The sequence below is a fragment of the Felis catus genome, chromosome F2 (genome assembly GCF_018350175.1).
Source record: "Felis catus isolate Fca126 chromosome F2, F.catus_Fca126_mat1.0, whole genome shotgun sequence".
Lineage (NCBI taxonomy): Eukaryota > Metazoa > Chordata > Mammalia > Carnivora > Felidae > Felis > Felis catus.
Genome location: NC_058385.1, coordinates 72,232,196 through 72,260,011, shown reverse-complemented (window position 1 = coordinate 72,260,011; position 27,816 = coordinate 72,232,196). Strand labels below are relative to the sequence as shown.

The window sequence follows — 27,816 nt, the reverse complement described above, 5'->3', positions numbered from 1 at the left end:
CTGGCTGTACTGTGTGTAATTGTCATCATTGTTAACTGATGAGTAAATTCTAGGACCTGTGCAGACTCATAGCTTTACTGTAAGTGTTAGAGCTGGACCTTAAACTCTTCTTCTTTGACCTCCAAGCTTTGTTCTCTTTCCATTGCCCAGGACTGAAAGTCAGGAGGGAGAGCAGACCCCCGTGATGCCCTCCACCCAGGGCAGGGAGGGGCTGCTTGGGTGTGGGGAATGCTCTGACCCCTGACTCATCTCCCCGGAGCTGGTTTATTGCCTTGTGTTTAGTTGCTAGTGGCTCCTATGGGGTTGACTTTTCTGGAAGAATGTTAACTGTTTTTGTTTGTATGTTTGTTTCTTTTTAAGAGCTAGTGATTTCATGTTAGAAGGACTATGGACTTTCCTTGTTCTGGTGCCGAATTGTGTACCTTGATTAACAGATACGCTGTGCATTTTGTGTTTGCGTTGGCTGTTAAGAAAACCCAGGATCTCTGATAACATTTTTCAAGCTTCCCACAAGGTATTTGTCAAGACCTTTGCAGTAAGAGGGAAGCTCCCCCATCACAGTCCATTTATTGCATTATTAATTTTGGTTGAGTGCTATTTAATTATTGATGTTTTATTGAAGGCTGGTTTGGCCAACAGAAGCAAGCAGCCTGACTGGGAAGGGATCCTTTTGTCCCCGTTGCCGGGCCCAAACCATCGGCACACTGTCCTGTGCAAGCCCAGCAGCTGCATCTACTAGAAGTTCTGTCTTGGCTGAAGCCCTCCAGCTGCTTTCTAACGGTGCACTGGGAGGAGATTTTTGCCTCTAACGGGAGCTGTTGGATGGAGAAATAGTTCCTCTTCAGTGTTTTCTAGTGGCTTCATTTGGGGTTTGACATTATTCCAGCCAAGTAACATCTGGTTTGGTTGTGGAGTAAAATTTCCCTTTTTGGCACTCTAGCATCTTTTACTGGGGATGCACATAGGTGCTTTTGGTCCGATAACCGATACGGCAGTGAGGACTGTCAGGAAGTTGTCTGCCCTTGGTTGGCTTTGCCGTGCTCCACCCAGATCATGAGGCTGTTGCATGTTTCCTGAATCTTTCTGTTGCATCACGTGAAAGATGCTGACATCATCCATCCTGCCTCACTCTTTATTATTTCTCTTAAATACCTTATCAGGTGCACTGGAGACATTCGTCACATATTGGCTCCTTTAGTTTGTCATGTCTTTGTACGGCTTGCTTTGCGTGTGTCTCAGACTTTAACATGCACACGAATCACCTGGGGAGCTTGTTCGACGGCTTCTTCTCATTTAGTAGGTTTGGGGAAGGGCCCCGTGTTCTGCATTCCTTACAGCCCGTCAAGTGATGCTGCTGCTGCCAGTCCACAGACCACACTGTGAATAGCAAGGATGCAAACAGACGGTCCTTACATATGTGGTGTGATGCACAGGCACACGCAGGCCCGTGTGATTGTTTCGTGTGAGGCAAGAATCATTGCCTTGGATGGGTGGATCATTCCATTCTTTCAGCAAACATTTGTCTTGGGTCATATGAGTGGGAGGCATGATTGTTTTTAGAGGGCTGCTTCTGAGGCTTCCTTTTGCACTATTTTAATCCCAGGTGTCCATGTCTGGTGGGCAGTGATTGCACGGCATTTGGAGTCAAGTAGTTTCCATTGCACGCGGCTTGTCCCCATTCTGGGCCTCCCTTCCCCTTTTCTGTCTTGGAAATCTCATTTCCCGGTGGTCATACTTCATAATCATTAAAGTGCCTGGACTTTGCACTTGCTTTTTAAAATTTTTTTTTTCCAACGTTTATTTATTTTTGGGACAGAGAGAGACAGAGCATGAACAGGGGAGGGGCAGAGAGAGAGGGAGACACAGAATCGGAAACAGGCTCCAGGCTCTGAGCCATCAGCCCAGAGCCTGACGTGGGGCTCGAACTCCTGGACCGCAAGATCGTGACCTGGCTGAAGTCGGACGCTTAACCGACTGCGCCACCCAGGCGCCCCTGCACTTGCTTTTAACATCCTGAAAACTTACTGCAAATCATGGGCTGAGACCAACTGGGCAGCACCGTAAAAGAAATATTTCCCTAACAATTTTAATAACCTCTTGTTTGGGTTCATACTTGTGAGTAGTTACTCCTGGTGTGTTCACAGGGCTTTCTCATGAGCTGGGGTTCCCAGCTGACCTGTGATGTCTCTCCCTGGCCAGAGTGCCCTAGGAGTCACCAGTGGGGTGGGATGGAGAACACATCCCTAGCTGCAGGGACTGCTGGACCCCCTTCACCTCCCCCTGTCGGGCCCAGAATCCACTGCTCAGCTCTTTCTGTGTCTTTTTTCACTTGGGTGGTTGTGTACTCTCCAGACACTTGACTTCTGGCTTTAGATCACAATATTTCCATATGCACTGTACACGGATAGGACCCTTGCTGTCTTTTGCTTTGTCGGCTGTCAGAAGTAGGTGTGACCAGCCATGGTTTGAATCTGATGCCCCTGGGTTTGGGTCTTGGCTGTGTACCTCACGATTGGTCAGTTTGCTACGCTCCCTATGCCTCAGTTTCTTTGAGCCTCAGTTTATCTGCAAAACAGCGCTCCCACATGGACCTTGTTGTGGGATACTGAGGATGAAATGAATTAATTGTGTGAATGCCTGGTGGAGGGTCTGCTTCATGACAGGTGTCTGTTTAATGGTCCTTCTGGTGTGAAGATGGTCAGTGTCTCCACATGAAAAGGAAGGGAACCAGCCTGAGACCACACTGCGGGGCAGATAATGCTCACATTAGGGGAGGGAGCAGGGGATATGCTCCGGTCCCCAGTTCACTCTGAGGGGAGGAGAGGATAAATCGGCCCTCCTCATGCTTCTTGTGTCAGTGACAGAGCAGTGACAAAGAATTTTGGGAATGAGAGTGAGCCCAGGAAGCTAGTGAAGGAACAGGAGAGAGGCTTGATATTCTGAAAGGGAAGCGTGCACGTCCGATACGTACTCGGATAATCTGAAGGGAAGATTTCTTAGTGACAGAGGACTTTGTCAGTAAGGTGATTGTTCCTAATCACGTTGCCGTTTTGTATCAGTGAACGGAGAGCTGTTGGCATCTGAGAGAGATGCCCAGTTTTTCCAGAGTCTGAAGGGGGGTCTTTGTTGATGCTTGGTATGAAAAGTACTCTGTGATGTGGTACAGGGCCGTCAAGAATGTGAAAGCAACAGGCAGTCGCTATACACATGAAGTATAATAGATCTTTCATTCATTTTGTGTTCTGTTGGCTCTGAATTGTCGAATAAAAGTTTATTTTGGTCATATGCCATAGCTAGAAGTAATTTTTAAGCCATCAGAGTGGTTTGCTTTATGGCCTGAAGTTCTTTTGGTGACTCATGCTCTGGTTTAAAGTAAAAAACGGACCATATATGTCGTTTCCTGAACGCTTGCTGAATCTGAGTAGAGTGCAGGCAGAGCATCAGGGAGGCCGGGGTTTGTGAATGAATGAAGAGCTGGGGCTCTGCGATCGCATTTCATCACGTGCTTGGCTTTTTCCATTACCCAAGAAGCGTGCTTGATACACCCGGTTTTTTATTGCCTGGAAGTGAAGGTGTAACTCTTCACGTGTGGGCCTCAGTAGCTTTCCCTGTTCACGGTAACGTCCGCTCTCCTTAGCAGAGGGCTCCTTGCTGCCCTCCTTTCCCGCTGCCTGAAGGAGCAGAAGCATCTGGAAAGCTTGTTGCCGTTTCATACCCTTTGCCTTCTTACCAGGTGAGCACCTGTTCGTCTTTCCGGACAGAGCTCAGATGTCACCATCCAGAAGAGACCTTTCCTAACCGTTGTTCCCTCTTCCCCACCCTTGTGCACACGAGACCCCTACCTGTAGGCTCAGCTTCTTTGGGACAGCACCTTGCTCATCACACAAAGGGTCCTCCAGAAATACTGCCGAATGAGTGAACACATCCAGTAGTTCATTTCAGTGCGTGGAACTCTTTGTGCTTCAGGATGGGAAATGCCCTGCCATGACTTTATTTATTTATTTTTTTTAACTTTTCTTTTTTTGTAGCCTTCCCTGTTTGGTACAGAAGTAAAGAGCAATGTGAAAACCACCTATGACTGCGTCATCTAAATATGCTCAAAGTTAGCGTTTTGGTGTGGAACCCTTTGGAGAATAACCTTTTAGGTAATCCAGCCAGCTTGGAAGGGGTAAGAGTACTTAGGAAGTGAGGATGGGCAGGAGGAGAACCTAAAGTCGAGGCCTCCTGTCATTTCATTTCACTTTCAGCTTTGAGAGCCACTTGGCCAAACAGAACACAACATGGTTTGGCCTCCAACCAAAAGTTTAGCATGAAAGATTGAACTGTTTTGTTTTGTTTTGTTTATTTAAAAAAATTTTTTTAACATTTATTTTATTTTTGAGAGCGAGAGAGAGAGCATGAGGCAGGGAGGGGCAGAGAGAGGGGAGACAACAGAATCCGAAGCAGGCTCCAGGCTCTGAGCTGTCCACACAGAGCCCGACGTGGGGCTCGAACCCCCGAACAGTGAGATCATGACCCGAACTGAAGTCGGACGCTTAACCGACTGAGCCACCTGGGCACCCCAAGATTGAACAATTTTGTACTAGAATCTTTGTGAATGTTGTTATTACTAGTTTTTTCTGTAATGTGAATACATATTTTTTTGGATATTTTATTGGGTATTTATTTTTATTGGATATTTACTTGGATATTTTATTATTTCCCCTTTTTAAAAAACATTTCTCTCTAACCGCTACAGATTTCTTAGATCTTTATATAAAACTGCTTTTTAAAGTATTTGTTATAAAAGTGAAATGAAAATTGTACCTGCCACACTGTATGTGCCTTCAAGTTAAGTTATAGATAGTCATTGGCATGCTAATAGGCTTCTCCTTCCAAATGGGGATATTAATGAAGATCACCCATTCAATTCAAAGAAGTGATAAAGAAAGTAGAAAGTCGGGGCGCCTGGGTGGCTCAGTCATTCGGGCATCTGACTTCGGCTCAGGTCATGATCTCCTGGCTCATGAGTTTGAACCCTGTGTCAGGTTCTGTGCTGACAGCTTGCAGCCTGGAGCCTGCTTTTCAGATTCTGTGTCTCCTCTCTGCCCTTCCCTCGCTTGCTCTCTCTCGCTTTCTCTCAAAAATATAATAAACATTAAAAAAAAGGAAGTAGAAAGTAAATTAGGGGAGGGGTGCCTGTGTGGCTCAGTCGGTTAAGCATCAGACCCTTGATACTCGCTCAGGTCATGATCTCATGGTTTGTGGGTTCGAGCCCCACGTCAGGCTCTGCACTGATAGCATGGAGCCTGCTTGGGATTCTCTCTCTCTCTTTCTTTTTCTCTGCTGCTCCCCACTTGCTCTCTTGCTCTCAAAAATAAACATTAAAAAAAATAGGGTGGGGTTAACTAGAGAAGTAGGCTTTTTATTCTACGCTCAGCCATTTAGAAAGAGAAACTGTTTTCCTTTTAATAAGAGAAAGAAAAGCTCTTATTGCATTCTGGAATACTTCAAACGCACTGCTCTTGATGTTGAATTCCATTTTGGCTTCGGAATTGCAAAGTTTTTTAATTGTTGGAGCAAAATTAGTTGTTCTTTGTATTATTTTTTATGTGACAGCGTACAAATAACAATAACAGAAACTAAAGTACCATTCCGCAATCACAGAAAGTAGCTAAAAGTGGTTATTTAATTTGAAATGGGATTGAGTATTCAAAAAGTGCAGGTGGTATGGATGGGTTTTTTGGCAAACTTGGGTTTGCTTTCTCAGTAGGGAACGAGAGAGCTGGAGTGTCTCATTATACCCACTGCCAGTTGGGATGCGGGTGTCGACCTGCCTTGGTGCAAGTGTCAGTGTCCTCAGTGAAAGTAACAGAACGGTACAGAGCAGAAGCAGGAGGTCTCACACGTCCGGTTGTTTCCTCAAAGTTGAACGAGATATTCCTGATACCCATTCTGAAATTTTTACTCCATGACCCAAAATGCAGTGAATGGAGAAGCCTCAAACAGAGGCTTTTCCACTTGGATTTGAAATCGTAGCTAGCAGTATCTTGTGTTCTCTGTGTGAACCCTATGATTTAATGTATCCTGTCACACTATCTGGAATTGGTGTTTCTGAGAAAGCAAACCCAGACCTCAGTCTTCTCCCTTTCTGGCTTTGTAGATGCTGATCCCTCCCTGCACTCGATGTGCATAACGTGTGTGTGTGCACACGCGCCTAGATACGTCGCGTATTGGATCGTGGGTGTGTGTGTGTGTGTTTGTAAAAAGCTTTGCTTGGAAGAAAAAATAAAATGCTTTGCTTGTACTTCGTATTGTTAATAACAGTGATTAGCTACACAATCTTGAGGGTTTGGTACCTCTTGACTAGATACCAGTCACTGTGCTGAACTATTTATCTAATACCTTCCTTGTAATACCTTTACAAATGAAGAAACAGGCTCAGAAATTAAGTAACTGCTCTCCCCAAAAAAGGCAGGAAGTAAGGTTGGATCTCCTGTCTGCCTCAGTGTAAGTTGTTGTCAAGGAGGTTCCTGGCCGGTTGAGTACGGGAATCACTGGGTGGCTTTGAATGCTGTGTGAGTGTGTTTTGCTTACCATCCGGGCTCATTTTCCTCAGCTGGTACCCAGGGGGTGAAGTCAGCTGACCAAGTTGACATAGTAAGGAGTGCTCAGAGCCACTGTCCTTTCCACTCCACAGGCTGCCTCCCTCGAGTCCTTGCTCTGGGTTTGCCAGTTCGTCATGGCTCAGAGGGGTGGGTCTGAGAGCAAGGTGACATTGCGGTGTCAGCTGACCTAGGATGTGTGGTCCAGGTGGGGATAGGGACCTTCCTTGCCTTCTCCCTGAAAATAGCCACAGCCGTCTTCTGCCTTAACTAAAACATCCCTCCCCTCCTCCTTAACCCTGGAACCCCCCACACTGACAGTTTGGTTAGCTGCCATCGCATGTGTGCCCACTAGGTTCTGGGCCCTTTATATCTTGTCTGGCCTTTACATCCGTCTGCTGGGAAGTCATGTCTCCCTCATCTTGCAGCTAGGGAAAGTGAGTATTGGCGAGACTTGTCTGGCCAAGGTCATAGCTAAAAAAAGTGGCAGAGGCGAATTTTGAACCCTGATCTTTCTGCTGCCAAAGCTTGTTTTGGGCTGCTGCAGAGGAAACACGTGAAGGTCCAAGTGGAAGTAGGTCTGTCTGCACCTTCAGGAGCACCCCCCTCCCACCCCCATAGCTTATACAAAATTGGATTCAACATATTATTCTTCATGGTTTCATGTATACTCCTCGATCTGGGGTACTTTTTGGGCTCAGAATGGATGTACGTAAAGGCAGGCAGAATTCCCAGAAGGTGACAAAAAATAAACCATGGATTTATTTGATGGAGCCCTGTACTCTTCCCTCTCTCCCTTACAGACATATATACACCGTTACCGTGGGAATGGAAACGGTGATCCATCATAAAGCCTATCCACAAGACAGATTCTTTTTGGCAATATAAATCGTAAACGCTCAGGAAGGCCTCACATCACACTAAGTTCGTTTTATTTGATTCTGACATCATTTGAGCACCTCCTGTGTGCCTAGTCTGTGGTAGATGCTGGGGAGAAGGTGACAGAATGAATTGGACGTGGTGTTTGCTCTGGCGGTGTTCACAGGTGAATGAGGACTGGGGGAGGGTGCAGAGTGAACTGTATCACGGCCCAGACCGTGGTCAGGGCTGTGGTGATGGGATTGCTCCGGGAGGACACAGGTAGTTCCACCTGGAGGGATGTTGGAAGGTTCTCTCTGACCTACACCATGAAGGAGAAATGAATAGAACATTCCAGATGGAAGATACCTTTGAGCAAAGGCCTGAGGTGGGCAAGTACAGGGTGATACGAAACTTCCGTTATTAGATGGGTGGTAGGGGTCAGCATCCCCTTGACAGTGGTATTGGCTTTATTTCATGCCTGTTCAGTTTGATTTGATGAAGCAATCAATCTCTGTTTCTGTCTCTCTGTCTCTGTCTCTCTTTCTCTTTCTCTTTTAAATGCCTTTTATGTTTTATGTTCTGTTGGGATGTGTGTGGGAGAGATTCATTTCCAGCTGGGTCCAGCTGCAATGAAAATGTCCTATTTGACAAATTGTGGAATTAGATTACAGCCATCTCTCCCTGAAAGCTAGGGCACTCGCTGTAACATCAAACATCCCTCCCTCTGGGGGCAGGACAGGAGAAAAGTGGTGATTTAGGGCTGCTGGGTGTGTTGACTTGGAAATTATTTGAAAAAATAGGGCTGTGTTGCTCCGGTTGATTAATAAGTAAGGCTCGTCACTAAGCCATGGGGATTTCCTCCAAGGAGAACTTAGGATGACACTATCTCCAACCACCCCATGGAGAAGTATAGCATTGTCATCGATGGCCAGAAGGAATTACTGGAAGAATCAACACATCTGTGTGACTTTATTTTGTCCCTGTTTCTTCTCTTTTTTCTTAAAACGGGAAGGACTCTTAACTTTTTACAGTTGGAAAGCACCTGGAGTTTTTTAGTTAGCTACACGTTCCGTGTGATCCAGTAACGTATTTGCTTGGAAGATTGGAGTCAGCATGTCAGTGTCACTGTGGAACTAGAATGAGTTGCGTGGCCATCCACCCGGCCACTTTCTACGTTTGTAAGATGACACATTTAGACCTGCCGACTTCAGAGGGCCTCTTACATGGTAGCCCCTTGGAAGTGGAGTGAATCTGTCCAGGTCCTGGGTCCTTGCTCTGCCCTTGGTTGGTGTAGTAGCCATGCGAGTTCGCACAGTCTTAAGTGCAGGGAGCCGAGTGATGGAGACCAGCGTGTATCAGAGAGGGACATCATTTTTTCTAGAAGTGGTGCAGGGAGCTGCTGTCCCCCAGAGAAGAATCAGGGATGGTGGGAGTGGACGATGCCAGCCTCCGGATAGTTGGGGAGCTCACATGCCCTCTGTAGAGAGTTCATTGTGAGGAAGGGGCACCCACCTCTGGGTCTGAATTGGAATGAGGTGCCTCAGCAGCAGAGGCCCCCCAGGGACAATTTAAGCAGATACCGTATTCCAACTGTGCGAAGTCTGGTCAAGGAAAGTATTGGCCTAAATTTCCAGCTAGCCTAGAGGCCTTGCCTCTTCCAGCTGTAAGAGTCTCTTCTGAGCCATGACTAATTAATTTGGTTTTTACAGCGTTTTGCCTCACTGCTCATCTCCCTCTTGGAAATAGTCTGGTGCAGTGTTGTGTGTTCAAGGTGTTGCTTGTGCCCTGGGCCTACCACGGAAGGCACGTGCTCAGAACTTCTTACTTTTATTTGGCAAAATGACATATATTTCTTTTTCCTCACATGGCCTGAAAATTAACTCAGGTTTGTTGCAACCAAGATGATGAAGGTTAGGTCACCTGTGCTTTCACGACTTTGGAAACTATCGGCCACCGTGTTCTGTGGCACTGTGGTTGAGAGCACAGGTTCTGGTCTGACGGTCCTGGTTTTGAATGTCTGCTGGACCCTACATACCACGTGTGTGAACTCAGGCGCGGTCTGTTCTGTTTCCCTGTGGCCCGGTCCGTTCCCTCTTTGTAGTAGTACCAGTCTCTGAGGATTGCTTTGACAGTGGATGAGCAACGCATGTGCGGTTCTTAACTTACCACAGCGGCTGGCACACAGTTTAAGTGCTCGGTGAATGGTCACCAGTTGCAGCAGTGGTGGTAGAAACAGAAGCAGTAAACCGAGAGAGAAAGAGAGAGAGAGAGGGAAGGAGGGAGGGAGGGTTGTGCAGTGGAATCCTACTAAATAGTATGTCTGAAAACCTGCCATTTTCCCATAACATTATATTGAGCATTTCTCTACGTCATTGGTCTCCCAAACCGTCGTTTTTTATGACGGCTTTATTGACATATTCATACACCACACTTCATCCATTTAAAGTATACAGAGCAATGGTTTTTAGAATACTGACAGAGTTGTATAATTTCAGAACATTTTATCACCCCCAAGAAGCCCTATACCCATGAGCATCACTCCCCATTTTCTTCCAACCCTGCCCCCCATCCCCCCCTCCGCCAGCCCTCAACTAGCCTACTTTTTGTCTTTGGATTTGCTTTTTCTGGACATTTCCAAACTCCTTTTACTGGCTGCATAGTATTGTATTATGTGGATGTACCTTAATGTAACAACCATTCCATTGCTGTTGGACGTTATTTATTTATTTATTTTTTGAAGATTTTATTTTGAAGTAATCTCAACACCCAACGTGAGGCTCAAACTCAAAACCCCAAGATCAAGAGTCTCACACTCCACCAACTGAGCCAGCCAGGCACCCCCATTGCTATTGGACTTTTTACGTTACTTCCTTTGTTACAGGGAATGTTCAGGCTAGGCCCCTTTCACCAGGTCAGTAGAGTCGCCTGGGAGTCATATACTTACAGTTAGGTAGCATGGACGCTTCAGCTGTACTTAGGGCCACAGCCTGTGCTGTGAGATGCTCCTGGAGCCACTGAGGGAGACTAAGCCCAAGCCTCACTACCACACCACTCTGAGGTCACGCCATGGCTGTTCAGGGGACAGCAGCAGCAGTCCGTGACAGAGGAGAGAGGGGACATGTGATGAGCCATAGGTATCCATCCATTTGTTTCCCATCAGAATCGTGGTACCATGACACGGGGCGGGGCTAAGGTGGGGCGGTAGGTGCAGTGGTCTGCTGTGCCTGCCAGTAGCAGGCTCAAGTTCAGATGACTTGGGAGAGGAAGTGATCTTGAAGAAACAGGCCACCGTTTCAACAATCAGTAGGATTGTTTTCACGTCCCAGGGCTAGAGAACATGCTGTGGAGAGATGCACCAAGTTCATGCTTTGCTGTTAAATGTCGGGATTCTCATAGAACCTATTTCTGCGCATTTGCCGGGTTTACAACACTTGTAACTTGTTCGGGTTTACAACACTTACATCCAGTTGTTAGTTCTCGTGTTTTCTCTACCCTTTGCTGGCCTCCAAATGTTGATTCAGTTTGATTAGCGGTGAGTAGGCTGTTCGACCATCTTTTGGGGTAGATGGAAATGAAAGCTCTTGCAGCAAGAGCTCAGCAGTGTTGCACCGACCGACTACCTTTCACATACATTAGCGTGTGTTCACGGTTTGTATCGAAACCCTGTATTTTATTTGGGGTGGAAAGTTGCTCGAGGCTCTTCCACTGCTCTGCACTTAAATAGGGGATCCTAGTGCAATGTTGACTGTTTTATAAAATGAAAGAATGAAGTAGGATTCTCAGGCTTTGCAAGCAGGCACAAGGGTTGTATCTGGTAATTCTGACAATTGGCCTTGAAAGCAAACTCGATTGCAGACCGTGTCATGCGTTAACTAGCATGTTGGGGCTCTCCTCTCTCCTCAGCCCCCGGTAGAGCAAAGGATGTGCTCCAGTAGGTTGGCGGTGAGGCTCTGCACCGGTCACAGGCCACCACCTCCGCGAGCCTTCTGTGATGCACCACCTAGAAATAGAGGTGGAGTCCAGAAGACCCAGGTTCCTGTCCCAGCTCTGCCGTGCAGATTATCTTAACTGTGTCCATGTTGTCAGTTGTGAGTTGAGGATAACAGTAGCGCCTCCGTGAAAGGAGTGCTGGGAAGATGGAGTGAGAAGATCCCGTGTCAGGTGTACAACGTGGCACGGCTTCCGGCATATATGGTGCTCGGGAACTCGCCGTGTGGCCCCTGTCGCTGACAGTAGGATTTGGAGTCACTTCTGTCTCGCTGAGCCTCAGCTTCGTCACGTACGGTACGAGTGCCGCCCATAAGGGGTCGTAACGTAAAAACTACACAGTTACAGAACACGAAGCAGAATGAAGTGTCATAACCGCCGATAACACCAAGTGCCCCATACAAGTGGGGAGCGACGCTCATTCTTTTCCGGCAGTGTCTCGCCCACTCTTTGCAGAACTGCCGTAGAGATCGATATTTTGCACTGACTAGGTGAGACGGTGCTGGAAAAGAATGAGCGTCGCTCCCCATTTGTATGGGGCGCTTGGCTCCCCATTTGTATGGGGCACTTGGTGTCATCGGCGGTTATGACCCTTCATTCTGCTTCGTGTTCTGTGACTGAGTAGTTACTTAAGTATGGCCGCTTGGAGACACTGAGCTTTCATGTTTGCCCAGAACGCCTTGTTCCACGCGGTAGCTCATCAACAAAGGGTCATGCAGACGGGTGTGTGCAGTCTTACGGAGCACACAGTTTGAGAGCCAGCATCTCTGAATATGCTCATAGGGAGAGCAGGATGGGAGCAAATGGCACAGTTGTCTCTCTTTTCACAAGAAAGCTCGAGGTGTGGCTGCCCAGATTCACACGAGGTAAGCACAGAGCAGCGTGCTCCCTTTGGACTCTTTGAAGCTGGCCTCAGTACCGTATTATCTGTATTATCTGAGCCACCGTTTAGACATTCTATTTGCATTGGGAATACTTTGTAAGAAAAGAGTTCTCCCGTGTGTCAGAATTCTCCTCCCAGTTAAAATTTGGTCCCCAGAAAGAGCGAGATGTAAACTGGTCTGAGTTTTCAGAAAAGGAAAGGTTGAAAGCCCACGCGTTGATTTCGACCCCTGCTGTTCTCCCACATCTTCCCTCCCACCCCAAAATATCACTGAAATTCCGGGCCTGGGGCAACGAGAATGTCCGGGTGAGGGAAGGACACATTCCCCTCTGGAGGGGCCTGGGCGCGGGGCTGCCCCCCAATGGCGGCGGGGCTGGGCTTTGGGAGGCTTGTGGTCCCCGCTGTCAGCCCGTGTTGGACGGGCTCCCTCACCTTCGCTTTGCAGAGCTGCCTGTGTGAGGAGGCCTCTTCCGCTCTTGCACTCCATGCCCACGTTCGGCTGCCTCTAGCTAAGGAAGCAAGTTGCCACTAACCAGAAGCTATCTGTTTTTCAAAGTAGCGCTTTACGAACGGAGTGGTTAGCACGAGAGCCATGTGAGTGTTTGTGACGAGAATCTTCAGCAGCTGGATAAAAGGCGAAGTTTTAAGTTCCCGTGAAAGTTCATAGCCCTGTTCATCCATAAAATCAGGGGCCTCTGTTTTAACTGTTGCTATGAATTATGCTGCCAGTATTGATGTAGCGCTAACTCGGATATAGTTAATTCTCTTTGAACCCATCTGAGTCATTCAGGGCATGTGTAGTCAGCTCCTGTTGTCTGATGTCCTTGCTTCATCCAAGCGATTCCCCGAGTCACTGCATCTTGTTTCCTCTTCTGTAGAACAAAGGGATCAGACTTTGAAGCCTTTTCACCGGAGTTTTAAAGAATTTCTTTTCTGCAAGGGGCGCCAGCTCTCTCTAGTTGAGTGTGGGATTCAAACTTTTTAACCCCTACCTGTTCCAGGACAGACCTAAGTCTCTCCGCCATTGCCAGAGCAGGGTTTGCTGATCCCTGGTGCTTACTTCCTAATCTCATTCTGGAAAAAGAGAAGCCAGCCTCATATTTCTGTAAGTACAGGAGAAGTGAACAGCCTGAGGAGAAGTGAGTAGGACTGAGTGGGATTCATACAGGACCTGGAGGGCCCCGCCCAGACTGGCCAGATCTTCCTGATAACACTGCCAGCCCTTTGCGGAAAGTTGAATTCTGCTGACTTGTGGATTGACCCTGAGGGTTTAGTTACTTGGCATCTAATGGAGTGGGCAGGGCAGGAGAGGGATGGCTCCTGGCGGAATGAGGGGTGTGGAGCTGTAAGGAAGTTATAGGCGGCTCTGGGAGCCCTGGACAAGAGGGGAGAAGCTCTCCCCTATTGGCTCCTCTGTGTTTCTGGGTCTTTATTTATCCAGATTAAGTTGCTTTGTGCCTGTTACTCCGTTAAGCCGTGGGATCTAAAGATGGGCGCATGCACTGAAGGACCCCACAGACCAGAGGGGAGGTACCTCACGTTCACTGCACGTCTGCAGAGCGTGCGGCATTGCATAGGTATTTTACATAACAGTGTCTGCTTAACGCTGACACAGCGCGATGACCTATTCACAGTGGTGTCTGTGAGGGGCTATGGGAACACAGACGAGGGAGGGAAGCATTCTGGCTGGAGAGGGGGAGTAGAGCACGGGTGAACAGCAGAGGGAAGTTAGAGGGGTCAAACATGACTTTTTATGAGGTGGGAATCTCATAATCTCATTTCTGCTACAGATGGCATTTGAATGGCGTTCACTTCCTTATCTAGCAGTACAGGGACTAACAAGTAGAAACCTGTGCTTTAGAAGACACGTATTTGTCTGGGAGAGTGAGGACAACTGAATACTGCCTCCTCGTGTCTCTTGGTATTGGTCATGGCTTCTAAAGGCTCATTCGTGTATGCTGTCTTGCTTCTCTATACCAGCACTTAAAAACACCCAAGAGTTTTCACTGCTCTTTCTCAACCCACATCCCTAAATAAGTGCCCATAGTGTCATCTTTATGCTTCTGTTTGCTTCAGCACTGGGAAACGTGCTCTGCAGCCCATGGCGATGAGCCAGAACAATCCAGGTACTGCCCTCATGAAGATTAGTTGGTTCTTGGTGCTTAAAGAGCCACTGAGTTCTCTTCCATCTTTGCGTAGTTGTCCTTAGTGACTGGGGTTGGGCTCTCTCCTTAGCGGCAGGTGCATTGATACTCCCTTCGTGTTGCCCATTCTGCTCTTGGATTCCACAAATGCCTATTGTGTTCACGAAGCCTGGGAGGAAGCAGTCCTGTGTCTAGGTCATGAGAAAGCCCAATCTTTCTGAAGCTTTCTGTCTGCCTGGCCTGGAAATGACTTCTCCCCACTTCTCTGCAACACAGGTCTTTGGATCTCTTTTGTCCTTATCACATCCTACCCTTCATTAGTTATTTATATGTTCATCTTGTCTCTCCTACCAGATTGTAAACTCACCTTGGCAAGGACTATGTGTTCTGTGCATTCTTCACAGACCCTAGCATGAGGATTTGCCATAATCTCTCAATAAATATTTGCTGAACTGCATCCAGACAGCATTATTTATTTTGAGCTGAGTCCTCATCAGAGTACAATGGGAATTGTTTTTAGAAAGGTCAATAATACTTTCCCGTCTCCAGTTCCTTGCTCCCAGTTCTGTATTTAGTGAGTTATTTATTTAACCTGTGTGTTCCTTCTGCATCCTGAAGAATAGGGGAGCCTAAAGATTAGGAGACAAGGTAAAACGAGGCTGTTTGGGATAAGATTAGTATATCCCTTCTACGGGAGACTGTAGGACCTCAGGATGAATTCAGATTAGAGTAACTCCATAACGTATTTGCATCCGAGCAGAGAGGGACCCATGATTCGTTACAACACTTTCTTTCATTTTTTTTTTTTTTTAACCACGGATGGCGTGGATCTGCAGAGAGACTTCTTGTTGGAATTAGAGCATGAGTTTCTTTCTCTTAGGTCCTTATGCAGTTTGTCACAGCACATGCCTACCTGGTCACTCAGGCTTCCTGAGTTGTTTCATTGAATTTTTTTTTTCTTTTGTGTGTTTTGCTCACTGCCTCTCTTTTCTTCCCCATGCTTCATTCTTCTCAATGGGAAATTCTAGATATTAGGGACTGTGTCAGCAGTAGCATCGTCAGTATGGTAATTTATGGTTTGCTCTCCCAGCTTAGGACTCTTTGCTGCACATTTTCAAAGCAAGTTTACTTCAATAAAGAAAACAAGTCGGTTAGTTAGCGTCTCTTGTCTAACCACCTGTTATGAGCCAAGCACTTGGACCTACATTGTTTCATTTTATCATAGAAAATTATAGCAGGGAGAAAATTTTCCGATTGTTAAGAACCTTGCATCTCATGCTAGGGAATGAGTTCTCTGGGGGTTTCTGTGATGCCCTGGGATGGGAGGATGGCTGTTATAAGGTAAGTGTGGTGTGCCTGTCTGGAGTATCAGTGTTACTCAAAGAGGGGGGCAGGGAGGGGGATGGATAAACGTAGGCAAGTTAAATGACCAGCAGTCAACATATATTTAAGCAATAATAACTAGAAGTGTATACAAATATCAAGGAAATCCCAGAGAAGAAAGCAAAATATACATGAGTATTGGTGCTAAAAACAGATTTTATGAGGATCATATACTTAGAATGAATGTTTGAGGATGCCCCCTGTGACTTCTAAGGGGTACTTTCTGGAGGAGGTGGAGAGAGACCCCAGTCTAGTGGTTCCATGTCTCTTCTTGAGGACATAAAAACAGGTCCCAGTGTTTACGTCCCTGTTGGCAGAGGTGGGTCTTGAACTCCCGGTTCACTGGTTGCCATGCCGCCTGCTTCTCCTTGCCTTTCACGAGCCTTGGTGTTCGACCAGATAGCTGTATATAAGCTCAGATGGTTGTACGGAGCTGAACTTGAAAGTCAGCAGTGCTCACAGAGGTGGCCAAGTACCGTAGTGGGTTATAAATGCCAGGTCTCGCTCTTTGCAGTCACCTGTCTCTGGCCACTGGTGCCTATGCTGTATTCCACTATAATCTGCGCATTTTTGCAGGAAATTGATTACTTTTTGGAAGATTTAGTTACCTGCTCTTCTAAAACAAAATGGCTTAACGTGCCCAAGGTCAAATTTATGTATTAGAATCACAGAATTTAAAAATTGAGAAGGTTCTTAGTTCTTCTAGGCCAACATATTTGTTCTATATGAGATAGGATAAAAAGGTTTCCTTAAATTACTAGTTTTCTCTGTTTGAAGTTAGGTGACTAGTCTGTTCGTTGTTGACCCGTTTTATCATTTTGATACCTTTACCTGAATGGAGGTTGGGTGTATTGCTCTCCCTGATGAAGTGAACTAGGGCAGTGGTGTTGATGTCTGCAGGCCTGATCGGTGTCTCCGGGTAGATAATTTTACTCCTCTCCGTAGATAAATTCCACTTTCAGAGTGGCCTACTAGAAACTGTGAGAAGCTATGAATTTTCTCCACTGTTTTATTACCTGACTCTGAAAGGAAAGCTACTTGTCCTGGGAATGTTTTGGAAAGCTTAGAACTAGATTGGTTATAATTTTCTTTTCAACTCTTCCTGCCTCCTGTAGCTTTGGCCTTCTCAGTGTCTGAATTCTAAATCTAGGAATGGGACTTGCTTGTGGTCACAGATCCTAGAAGCAGATGACGTATGTCCATGGATATTCCATTCTGGCAGTGACACCAGCCTGCCTGGTGGGCATGATAAATTTGGTTTCCGCATTAAAATATGTTGACTCTTCTGTTTATAAAAGTAATATCTCCTAATTGTAAAAATAGGGAAAATACAGAAAAATATTAAAAAAAATTTTTTTTTTCAACGTTTATTTATTTTTGGGACAGAGAGAGACAGAGCATGAACGGGGGAGGGGCAGAGAGAGAGGGAGACACAGAATCGGAAACAGGCTCCAGGCTCTGAGCCATCAGCCCAGAGCCCGATGCGGGGCTCGAACTCACGGACCGCGAGATCGTGACCTGGCTGAAGTCGGACGCTTAACCGACTGCGCCACCCAGGCGCCCCAGAAAAATATTTTTTAAATTGCATACCACAATTTTGGAAATTCTAGTAGTATTACCTAGACAGGAGTATGTTAAAGTTTACTTTTCTGTATATTATATGGTAATAGTTGGGATTATATGTAGCACACGTAAATAATTCAGGAATGAAGCCCCTCTTGTGCTGTGTCCTATATCCAACCTTATGTTCTGCATTTTTCACTTAGGAAGTTTTCTCCTAATTAACAGTTTTACCCTCTGTTTTAGTGGCGGCATGATATTCCATTTTATGGATTTACCTACTTTACTATCATGTTCTTGTCACTGATGCTGGTTTTCCATTTTACTGTGGTAATAATACACACCTTGCTCTACTCCTCTTTCTGATGATTCCTATAGGAAGGGATTTCAGTTGCTTAGTTTAAGGCTTTTTGGTACATTGCCAGATGCTTTCCAGAAATGTTACGTCACTTAATGTTCCCGCCTGTGGGGTATGAGTGTGTCCCCTCCTTCGCTGTGCTCCGGGCAGCCTGGGTGTCTCCACACCCCTGCATGGAGGGCAGCACACTGTTCGTTCAGGGCCTGGGGGCCAGTCCTCATCCCTCTCAGAACTGGCTTCTTCTCCCTATTTGCTTTGTAGTCTTCATTCACTAATAGCATCATCTGTCTGAGTGCCGAGGAGTTTTCTCAGCATACTTTTTCTTTTCCTTTTTCTTTTAAGCACAGGAATGGCTCTGTTAAAATTAGCAGCAGCTGGGGTTGCTTCTGGCTGCATGCTCCCACATGACAGTAACTTAGATGAGGGAGCCGGTCTGTCCTGGTGCCCCCGTGCCCTTGCCACCTTTGCCTTGCTCACTGAGGTGCCCTGCCTGGCACAGCCTCTCCTCCAAGTCACCGCAGTGGTTGCTACGCAGGAAGTGAGGTTGTAACAACACTGCAGAGGATGGAGGGTCGTGCTGCTGGTAGGAGGGGCTCCTCTTGAGTTCTGATTAACTATCCTCATCTTCTTGCAGTTTCCATTCCGATTCAGCAGACGTCCCAGCTCTATTCTCTCGGGTGCTAGAGCTGTCTTCCCTCCCAGCTGGCCTGAAGCCAGCCCAGGTGGCTATGGAGGCCCCACTGCTCCAACCTGCCCTTCTGTGTTTCCACGGACCTGCTCTCTCTCCTTTGGGTTGGACTCAGAGTCTTATATCCAAGTTTTGGGGAAAAAAGTTTTCTTCAAGTATTTGGCCCTTATTTGAAGTTACGCAGACACGGACCGAACCCCAGCTCTCTCACAGGTCTGTTTTAAGACCTTGGGAAAGGGGCCTGACTTTCTCCTGCTGGCCCGTGGAAGGGAACAGCCATGCCCCTCCCTGGGCTGGGGGAGGCCGCCCGGGGTGGCCTGTCGCAAGTACCCAGAGGAACCTGTGAACACGTGCCACTTCCCTCAGTGGCTCGGCCTCTTGGATGAGGCCGAAGTGGGGGTGCCTGGCATGTCGTGGTTCTCTGCACGCCTCCCTCTCCCTGCCCCTCTCACCCCTGCCGCAGGCAGGTGCCCCTCCTCAGAGAAGCCCCGTGTGTTCCATGGAGCCCATCAACTATCAGTGCTCTCCCTTCTTGCCTTGTCATGGGACACTATCAGTGAGGCTTTCTGCACACCCATTTGCAAACAGTTTCCTGTTCCTTATTTTAGCTGTTTTTGTAAAAGTAGCTAGTGGTGCGGCAACCGTGTCTTCACTGGTCCTTCCTTCCTCAGCCTCCCCCTCCCCGCCCCCCATTCCCAAGCATGAGCAGGTCTTTCTTGTTTCTGTGTCCTTGGGCGACCCGTTACTTCTCCCATCTCGTGTTCGTGTCTTCAGCCAGCACGACCAGGTTAGCAGTCGCTAGTAGACCGAGAGGTGATCCGTAAAGGGTGGTGGGTAAGGTCTCAGGAGCAGGTACACGACTCCCTGGCTGGCTCACTGATTTATTCATCACTTTTATGCATTTGCATCGTGACCAGAACTTGTGTGTTCCAGACGCTCTTAGCACCAGTGGCAACAAGGTGGCAACCCAGCCCCAGGGCTCAGAAGCTCATAATGAAGTTAGGTTTTAAGTGCAGTCAACTGTGGGTGGTGTTACGATAGCACCTGTATGGGCTGGTGAAGGCATAAATGATGGACTTGACTGTTCCGTTTGGGGGAGGAGGCTATAAAAAGCCTTCGTGTAGGGTGTGGGCTCATCCTGAATCACACAGAAGTCCAACTGCTTCACTCCTTACTTTAAGTTACTCCATGGTGGAATCCTTGAAACTCGGGGGCAACTTAGTGAATCCTAGAGTTCAGCCCTCTTCCTACAGTAACTGAAACCCTGACAGTGTATTTTGATTTATCAGGGAGATTTTTTTTCCTCTGCAAGGGCCATTCCCTCTTGCTAGATTTTGGCTGAGAAGGAGGGTATTGTGACCATTTTGGCTGTATGCTGTTAGCACGTAGTGATGTGTAGGGGTGGGGGAGTAAAGAATAAAATGTGCCTGCACTTGCTTGGGTACTAATCTTCTGAATTCTACATGAGAAGAAACCCACAGTTTGTGCACATTTTTCAAGATCGATTTTTTTCTCTTTAACATATTTATGGTACTTTTCCTAAAATGTTAAAGTATAGACGACTATGGAGATTTAAAAGAAAAAGTGAGAAATGTGAAATTAAAGGCAAAATAGGATTAAATTTCAAGGTATGTAATGTACCAGATGATGGTAGGGCCTGGAATATTCAGTAGGGTATCCTGGCAAAAGGTGAGGAAATGTTGGTCTTTGTTATCTTTTGACCCTTCTTAATGAATAGCCATGTTGGAGACCACTCACCTGTCCGTTTCACTGTTTGCCATTTGTTGTTCATTGGCCTGTAATAGTTGGGATAAGGTTGATCTGCATATTACACAGGGGGAAAAAAGAGACTTCCATATGATCATTTATTTCTCTCTCACCTAAAAAGAGTTTGGACATAGGCCTGGAATCAGGGGTTCAGGCTTCTTTTTCAACCCCACCTTCCTCAGCACATGGATTTTGTCCACAAGGTCACATCTTAGCTCAAGATAGATGCTTGGAGCTCCGGCTGTCACTTCTGAGATGTAGATACTAAGAAAGACAAAATTGAGCCCTCAAATGAATCCATCCTCTTCCATAACCCACACAGCACTACAACACACTGGCTAATCTGGCTGCAAGAAAGATTGGGAAATGGATTCTTTTATGCCCAGTGGCAAAATATCCTGCTAAAAACTGGGACCCTGATACTCTGGAGAAGAGGAGAATGTGTGTTGGGGCAGACAGGCAGCAGTGTCTGTCTCAAGGCTTCATCAGAAGGGCCTTGAGGTGGAGAGGAGACAAAGGTCAGTGCAGTAGAGAACTGGAGGAAGTCAGGGTTGAATGTTCCCCACGTGGACAGTGACATTGCCAAGAATGATGTTGGGATGCAGTCAGATGGCTGAGTCATTGAAAGATTAGTGACCTGGAGCCCAGGAGGAAGAGGTGGATGCATGAACCTCAAAGGAGGAGACTGTTGAAAACTCCATTCTGGTAGGCCAGCTGTTGGCAAGAGGCATGTCTCTCTGTCCCGCCGGACTTGGGAAGTGGGAGCCCTGCTGCTGGACCCGTTTCCTTGTGGACTTCATGGGAACATGGGACTGGGGAGCACAGGGTGACCTGTCAGTGAGCTTGACTTCACCTAGATTGGCCTCTCCTCATAGAGAAAGGAGAGGAAGAGCCTCTTGCTTGGGCTCTGCTCGCCTTGTAGGATTCATCTTCCCACTTGTATGCAGCTGTCTCCATTATGAACTTGATTTGTGGGCAGTTTGGTTTTGAGACTTGCCGCCCTGCCTTAAACCCCAGTTCCTGGCTCTTACCTCATGCGACCCAGTTTGACTTTTCTGTTTCCAGATCTCAACTCAGATCCCGGACAAGGCATGATAATTATTTTACATCATCTGTCTTGCTTATATGCAAAGGGAGTAGCCATCTTGTGGATTATGCACAGGCATTTTTTGGTTTTTATTGCTGCTTTTTTAAAATCCTGGAATGACCTCCTTGGGCCTCTAGCATGATTAGGGGCTGCTCAGCGCTTCCCTATAAAACTCTCTACCTGTCCAGCTGAGATATAATATTCTTTCCATTTGTGTCGTGCTTTATGGTTTATAGACATTCTTCACACATTTGCTCCTCTGATCCTCATAAAGAAACTGTGTTGGAGGTAGACGTAACTTATTACTTGTTTCCAGTCAGAAGCCTAGTCTCAGAGGTCACCCAGCCAGCTTGTGGAAGACCTGGGTTTGAACCCAGGTGGTCTGTCTCTCGTTCTCAAGTGTACGAGTTCAGAGTAAGCAAGAGGATGTTAGTTCTTGGCCTGAACAGAATCTGCTTAGTTGATCTGCTGTGGCTGAAAAATTTGTCTGCATATCTGACCACATCTAAACCAGCCTTTGATTGTTCACGTTTGGTATCATCTGTGGCCCAGCTCCCTTTGGTTGGCAATGTGCAGAGCACATTTCCAGTGTTGAGACTGTTTTGCTCTATGCAATTCCATTCTGATTGGATCGGTTTGCGCAGGTCCCAGCCTCACCAATGTCACAGCAAGCGTGGTATGCTGTAGCTCAGAAAGCTGGCCCGGCCCTGGTTCTGTGCAGGCCTGTGTGTGTGTGGTTCCTCGCATGGGTATTAGCTCTGTTACCCTGGGCATACCGCTTAATATTTGCAGCCCTCCGCCTTGCCATTGCACAATTAGGGTAGAAACAGGTAGTTGCCAGGCCATTGTTTACCCCTGCCAACCTCAGTTGTCATCCGTAAACTGGGGATCATGATTGCCACTGCAGAGTATTGCAAAGATTAAATAAATTAGAGCTCGGCACCAGGCCTGGCAGTATAGCTGGAGCTTCGCAAATGTTCCATCTCCTTGCCCTTTCTCTTCCACTTTATCTTTTGAAAGTGTTTGGAGAGCCTCCTAAAAAGTGACACGGAGGGGCACCTGGGAGGCTCAGTCGGTGAAGCATCTGACTTCGGCTCAGGTCATGATTGCACAGTCCGTGAGTTCGAGCTCCGTGTCGGGCTCAGTGCTGACAGCTCGGAGCCTGAAGCCTGCTTCAGATTGTGTCTCCCTCTCTCTGTATTCCTCCCCCGCTTCCACTCGGTGTGTGTATGTGTGTGTCTCTCTCTCTTTCTCTCTCTCTCTCTCTCTCTCAAAAATAAAAAACATTAAAAAAAATTTTTTTAAGGGACACGCAGGTTAAAAAAATCAAGGTTGTCACAATCCGAACGCCTTGCACACTCAGTACAGCGAGTGCGTGGAGTTTGAGTGTGGGGAGCAAACTTACCTGTTTGACCCGGAGACATCACTTTGCAAATGACTCTTCTGAACACTGGCCTTTTCTGACCAATTTGAGACGCCATTGAGGGTGACTCACTCTAGCCCTTCATTGATGATGCTCATTTATAGGCAGTACTTTTATTTCCAAATGGACTTCCTGTCACACTGCCTTAGGGGTTGGTGGGCTGCCTGCCAACCTAGGGGTGGACCGCAGAAAGCGAGTGCGAGGGAAGCCAGCAGTCCGCGGGGCTGTGCTGAAGCGGGTGCGGCGAAGAGGTGGCGGTAAGTGCAGAGGGAGCCGTCGTCCCTTTGGCGGATCCCTGCCCCCTGCCCTCTACGGGGACTATTAAATGTCCAGAGCTGATAGCGTTGAGTCTCGAGTTGTTTATTTTACTCAGAAAGTAGACGGTGTTTAAGGTAAAGATTCATAGCTTTGGATATTCTGGGGCCTATGGTTTTAGGCAGTGATGTTAATTTTTTTTTCTCTAACTGAAACCTCTGGTCTTCTGCGAGGACCTGTGTGTTCTGCCACCTCACAGAGGTTCCTGTTTTCAAATGGCAGCCCCATCAGTTGGGCAATATAACTGTAACTTGAGAAGACCACAGGCCACGGCTACTCTGCAGATAACCTGCAGTAAATTGCCATGAAGGTGTTACTTTGAAACCGGGTTCTTCTCCAGGCCGGTGGGGCAGAGGAAAATAGCAATTTCCTTTCTAAGGCAAGGGGATTTGGAAGGAGGGTTAAATGTATATGTGATCTCATTGAGAGCAGGGCAGCAAAGGTGAAGAAAGGCAGAGGACCTTTTAACATTTTTCATTTTAAGGTTACTTCATTTCATTTTTGTTGAAGGTGGCAATGGATGGGTGTGAAGGCTGGATTTTATTATGGGGACCCACCAGATTTACTTAGAATTGATCTGGAGGCTGCCTCCATTGTCAGCTTGGCACCTGCATGGTACTCAGCCCTGCCCCCCACCTCAGTTCGCTTCTTTGTAAGTTGGTGATTCTCATTCCAGGTCCATCCAATTTTAACTTGAAAGAAAGGCCTTTTTCAAATAGCTGGAATATGCCAGTGTTTCCCAAACGTTGGTGTGCATCAGAATCACCTGCAAGTCCTATTAGAACACTCTGCGGGCCCCCACCCCCAGAGCTTCTGAGTCAGGAGGTCTGGGATAGGGCCTGAGAACTAGCATTTCCAACAAGCACCCAGGTGATGCTCACATTGCTGGTCCAGGCACCACTCTGAGGTCCACAGAAGTAAGCAAAGCAGAAATTCAAGAGCTTATTCCACTTGGGAAGCAGTCACTGTATTAGGCTCACCAGACTATTTAGGAGGATTGACTCTTAAAGCCTAGAAACTGCAAAGAGCTGAATGTTTAAAAATGTTTTTATTTATTTTGAGAGAAAGTGCGCACGCAAACCAGGGAGGGACGGAGGGAGGGAATCCCTAGCAAGCTCCGCGCTGTCTGCGCAGAGCCCGGCGTGGGTCTTGTGCTCACAAACCGGGAGATTATGACCTGAACTGAATTCAAGAGTCAGGCGCACAACCAACTGGGCTACCCAGGAGCCCCAGAGCTAAATGTTCAAAAATATAAAACGGAGGAAAGAAAGGAGAGGGGAAAGGAAAAGGAAGAAAGAAAATGAATTCTGTGGGAGAGACCACATTTCTCTTATCTGTATCCTCATTTTGCGGATTTGTCCATATGTTTTTATAATGGCCTAGGAGTTTCTTGGTTTTTCCCCCTTTATGGTTTTGGCAGAACTCGTATATCTGCACCTATGACTATAATTTTTTCAGAACAACTTTTTATTCTGGAAAACGTCCAAATATAGGAAAGACAGAGGGGATGATGAGCCCCCTTGTATTCGGTACCCAACTTCAGCAGTAACCAATTATTTATGGCCACTCTTGTTTCGTTACTGTCCCACCAGTTTAGTTTCCTGGGTGGGATATTCCCCACCGGATTATTCTGCAGGTCCCAGGCACACCATTTCACTGATGGTGTAGTTCAGGTTGTATCTCTCAAAGATAAGGACTCTTTTAATAAAAAAAAAAAAAAAAAAAAAAAAAAAAAAAATCATGGGGCAACTGGGTGGCTCAGTCTGTTAAGCGCCCAATTCTTGATTTCAGCTCAGGTCATGATCTCTCGGTTGGTGAGATTGAGCCCTGCCTCTGGTTCTGGGTTCTGTGCTGACAGCGCAGAGCCTGCTTGGGATTCTCCACCCCCCTTCCTCTTTCTCTTCTCTCTCCTCTCTCTCCTCTCTCTCCTCTCTCTCCTCCTCTCTCCCTCTCTCCCTCTCTCCCTCTCTCTCCCTCTCTCCCCCTCTCTCCCCCTCTCTCCCTCTCTCCCCCTCTCTCCCTCTCTCCCCCTCTCTCCCCCTCTCTCCCTCTCTCTCCCTCTCTCTCCCTCTCTCTCCCTCTCCCCCTCTCTCCCTCTCTCTCTCCCCCTCTCCCACTCATGCCCCCTCTCAAAGTAAATAAAAAAATCTTTATAAACCCACAATATTATTTTCACACTTAAAAACTTAATTCCTTAATACCATTAAATATTCAGTGTTTATATTTCCTCATTGGTCTCGAATGTTGGTTTGTTCAGGTCTGCATTCAAATAAGAGCCCTACAGTCTGTTTAGATTGATGTGTCCTTTGCCCACCCCCACCCCCACCTTTTTCCCCTTAATTTATTTGCTAAAGCAGCTATTCATTTGTCTCATACAGTTTCCCAATATTCTTTGCTGGGATTTTTGCTGATTGCATCCCTGTGGTGTTTAATGGGTTCCACTGCTCCTAGAATGTCCTGAGAACAGAGTAGGAGGTCTGATTTGGAATCAGCTTCCAGTTTGTCTTTGTCGGGAGGGGGGGAGGGGTGGGGCGAAAGTGTTGCCTTCCTGAGGACCTGATGTTGTTTACTTGCATCTAGAGGCTAAAGTGCCTGGTGTGTTCCTTCTCATTCCCTCCCTTCCTCTCTCAGATGCTATAACTGACCTGTCATTTCAGGTGCGAGAGAGGCCAGGTTTTTTAATCTAATGTGTCTTTTGGGTTAGCAACTTTCAGGAGGAACAAAATACAGGGAAGTGTGAGAGACATCATCTGATCATTTAACTTTAGGCGAGTGCTGTTCCGATATGCTGTTTTCTTACCCCACGGTGTTAGTTTTACTGTCTGTAATCTTCTGTTTAATTAACAAAGACTTTATTCTTACTTTGGATTCATACTGGCATTCCATACCTGTGATAGCTACTTGCTTGGAGTGACTCCCAGTTTGTTTCGGGTACACTGGTCCAGAACTGCAAACTAGTTATTGCCGTGACACGTATGCCCAGGATAGTGCTTTTGGGTAGACAAGGGATGTAGCAGGAATCTGGAACGTACAGATTGAGTTGCTGGCTAAGGATACATGCACATGGGCACATTTAGGCAGTATCATTCGATTGTGTGGCTGTCCGGGACCAACCAAGTTCATATCTTTATGTTTATGAAATAAAGGTAAAAACAGACCAGTTCAACCTACACCAAAGTCAAAAAGAGCAAGGCATATTTCACTGTAGAATTTGAGTTAGACATTGATGTACAGATGTCACATTGTACTAGAGTGAATCCATTGCTTTCCGAATATAATAAAGTATTGCTATTTCAAAGAAGGAGCTTTAATGATCACTTAATCAAGTCCCTGAGGCCCTGAGAGAAGAAGGGACTTCCTCAAGATCTGTTGTTGAGTTAAGGTGCCACACTATACAGTGGCAAAACTGGATTGGCCAAGGTGTCTCCAGTAATTAACATCTATGGATTCTTGCCAAGGAAAAGAAGCCGTTTCTTTTTCCACAAGGACTGAAAAGGTCCTGGTACCTACTCAGAGTCACGGAGGTCTAGCAGCAGAGGCCAGTGTCCTTAAGTCATCTGAACTTGACCCATGCCATTTGAAGGGTAATGCATTTTGGCAAGTGGTGTCAGCATCCCAGAACATTTGAAGACAGAATAACAACCCTTTATAGCCCCCAGAAGCATAGAAAGAGAAGTTTGTCCATTTTGCTGGGCCTGTCTCTTCATATGCAAACTTAGGGGATTGGGCCAGTTGTTCACGCTTTTCTGTCCTGGCCCAGCTCCGTGACCTACAATACCCTGTTTAACCTCTCTGGAGTAGTTTTCTCATGCATAGAGTTAGGAGACTGGACTGACTTTTTCCTCTGCCTACATTCTGGAACTCTTGTTTAATTCTTGCACTCATGTGAGCGCACACACACACACGCACACACAACCAAGAAAGAAGGTAAAAGTGTCTGGGAAGCTGAGTGTTTGTAAGCTTATGCTTCCCCTTGTTAATTCTCGATCTTTGGCTTCAGGGTTCCTTGTAAGTAACTGATACCCAGTTTAGAGGTAAAAAATGAAAACTGCAAAAATGGCTGTGAGCTAGAACATTTGTTTTTGTTGTGGTTTTTCAGTATCAGTGTGAGAAAATTAATCTCACAAACCATGAGAAAGGGAAGAAACATTTGCTGGAACTGGAGGAGGCCCAGTAAGTCCATTCTCCCCTGCGTATGTTTGGGGCTACGTCATAAAATGAGGCTAATGGAAGCCAGGTAGGCCACCTTCGTTCCTGGTTCCATGCTGGTCGGCCTGGCTTCTGTCTGTGGGCCGGTGGGTGGGTGTCCTGGTGCTGAGCTGCAGGAATGGAAGACTCACTGGCTGGGCAGAAAGGGACCGGCTCACCCCCAAGAGGGAGGTGCGAGGGCGTGACCGAGCCCTGTGGTGCTCAGCGTCTCCTCTCTCCTTGCCGGTTACTTTGTCTCCCGCGGGGTCAAGTGAGTGTGGGAGCGGGAGAAAGGCAGGGCGTTACACCAGAGGGTACTCTTGCAAGGAAGGAGATATCTGCCCGGAGTGGGAATGAAGGTGGCCCTCATACTTCTTCTAGGGATCCACCTCGGTCACCTGGTTTCCATCCTGTTCGCAGATCTGTATTTTCCTAGCATGGTAATTTTAAGCCCCTAGGGAGCAAGGTGTTCATGAGGCTGCCTGAGCTAGAGTAATGTCTACCTTTTCTTTTCTTTTCTTTTTTTTTTTTTTTAAACATTCATTTATTTTTGAGAGACAGAGAGAGCGCAAGGGGGTGGGGGGGTGG

At 46.9% G+C, this 27,816-nt stretch overlaps 1 protein-coding gene and 1 long non-coding RNA gene across 9 annotated transcripts in view; one reads left to right on the top strand and one right to left on the bottom strand.

Moving 5' to 3' along the window:
• Nucleotides 1–27,816, top strand: part of ASAP1 (ArfGAP with SH3 domain, ankyrin repeat and PH domain 1) — a 348,338-nt gene that overhangs the window by 97,030 nt on the left and 223,492 nt on the right. The window lies entirely within an intron of this gene.
• LOC109496225 lies at nt 20,300–27,017 on the bottom strand. The gene is made up of 2 exons (XR_006592237.1): nt 25,929–27,017; nt 20,300–20,479 (listed from the first exon to the last, which is right to left on the bottom strand). It is a non-coding gene; the product is annotated as an uncharacterized LOC109496225 (long non-coding RNA).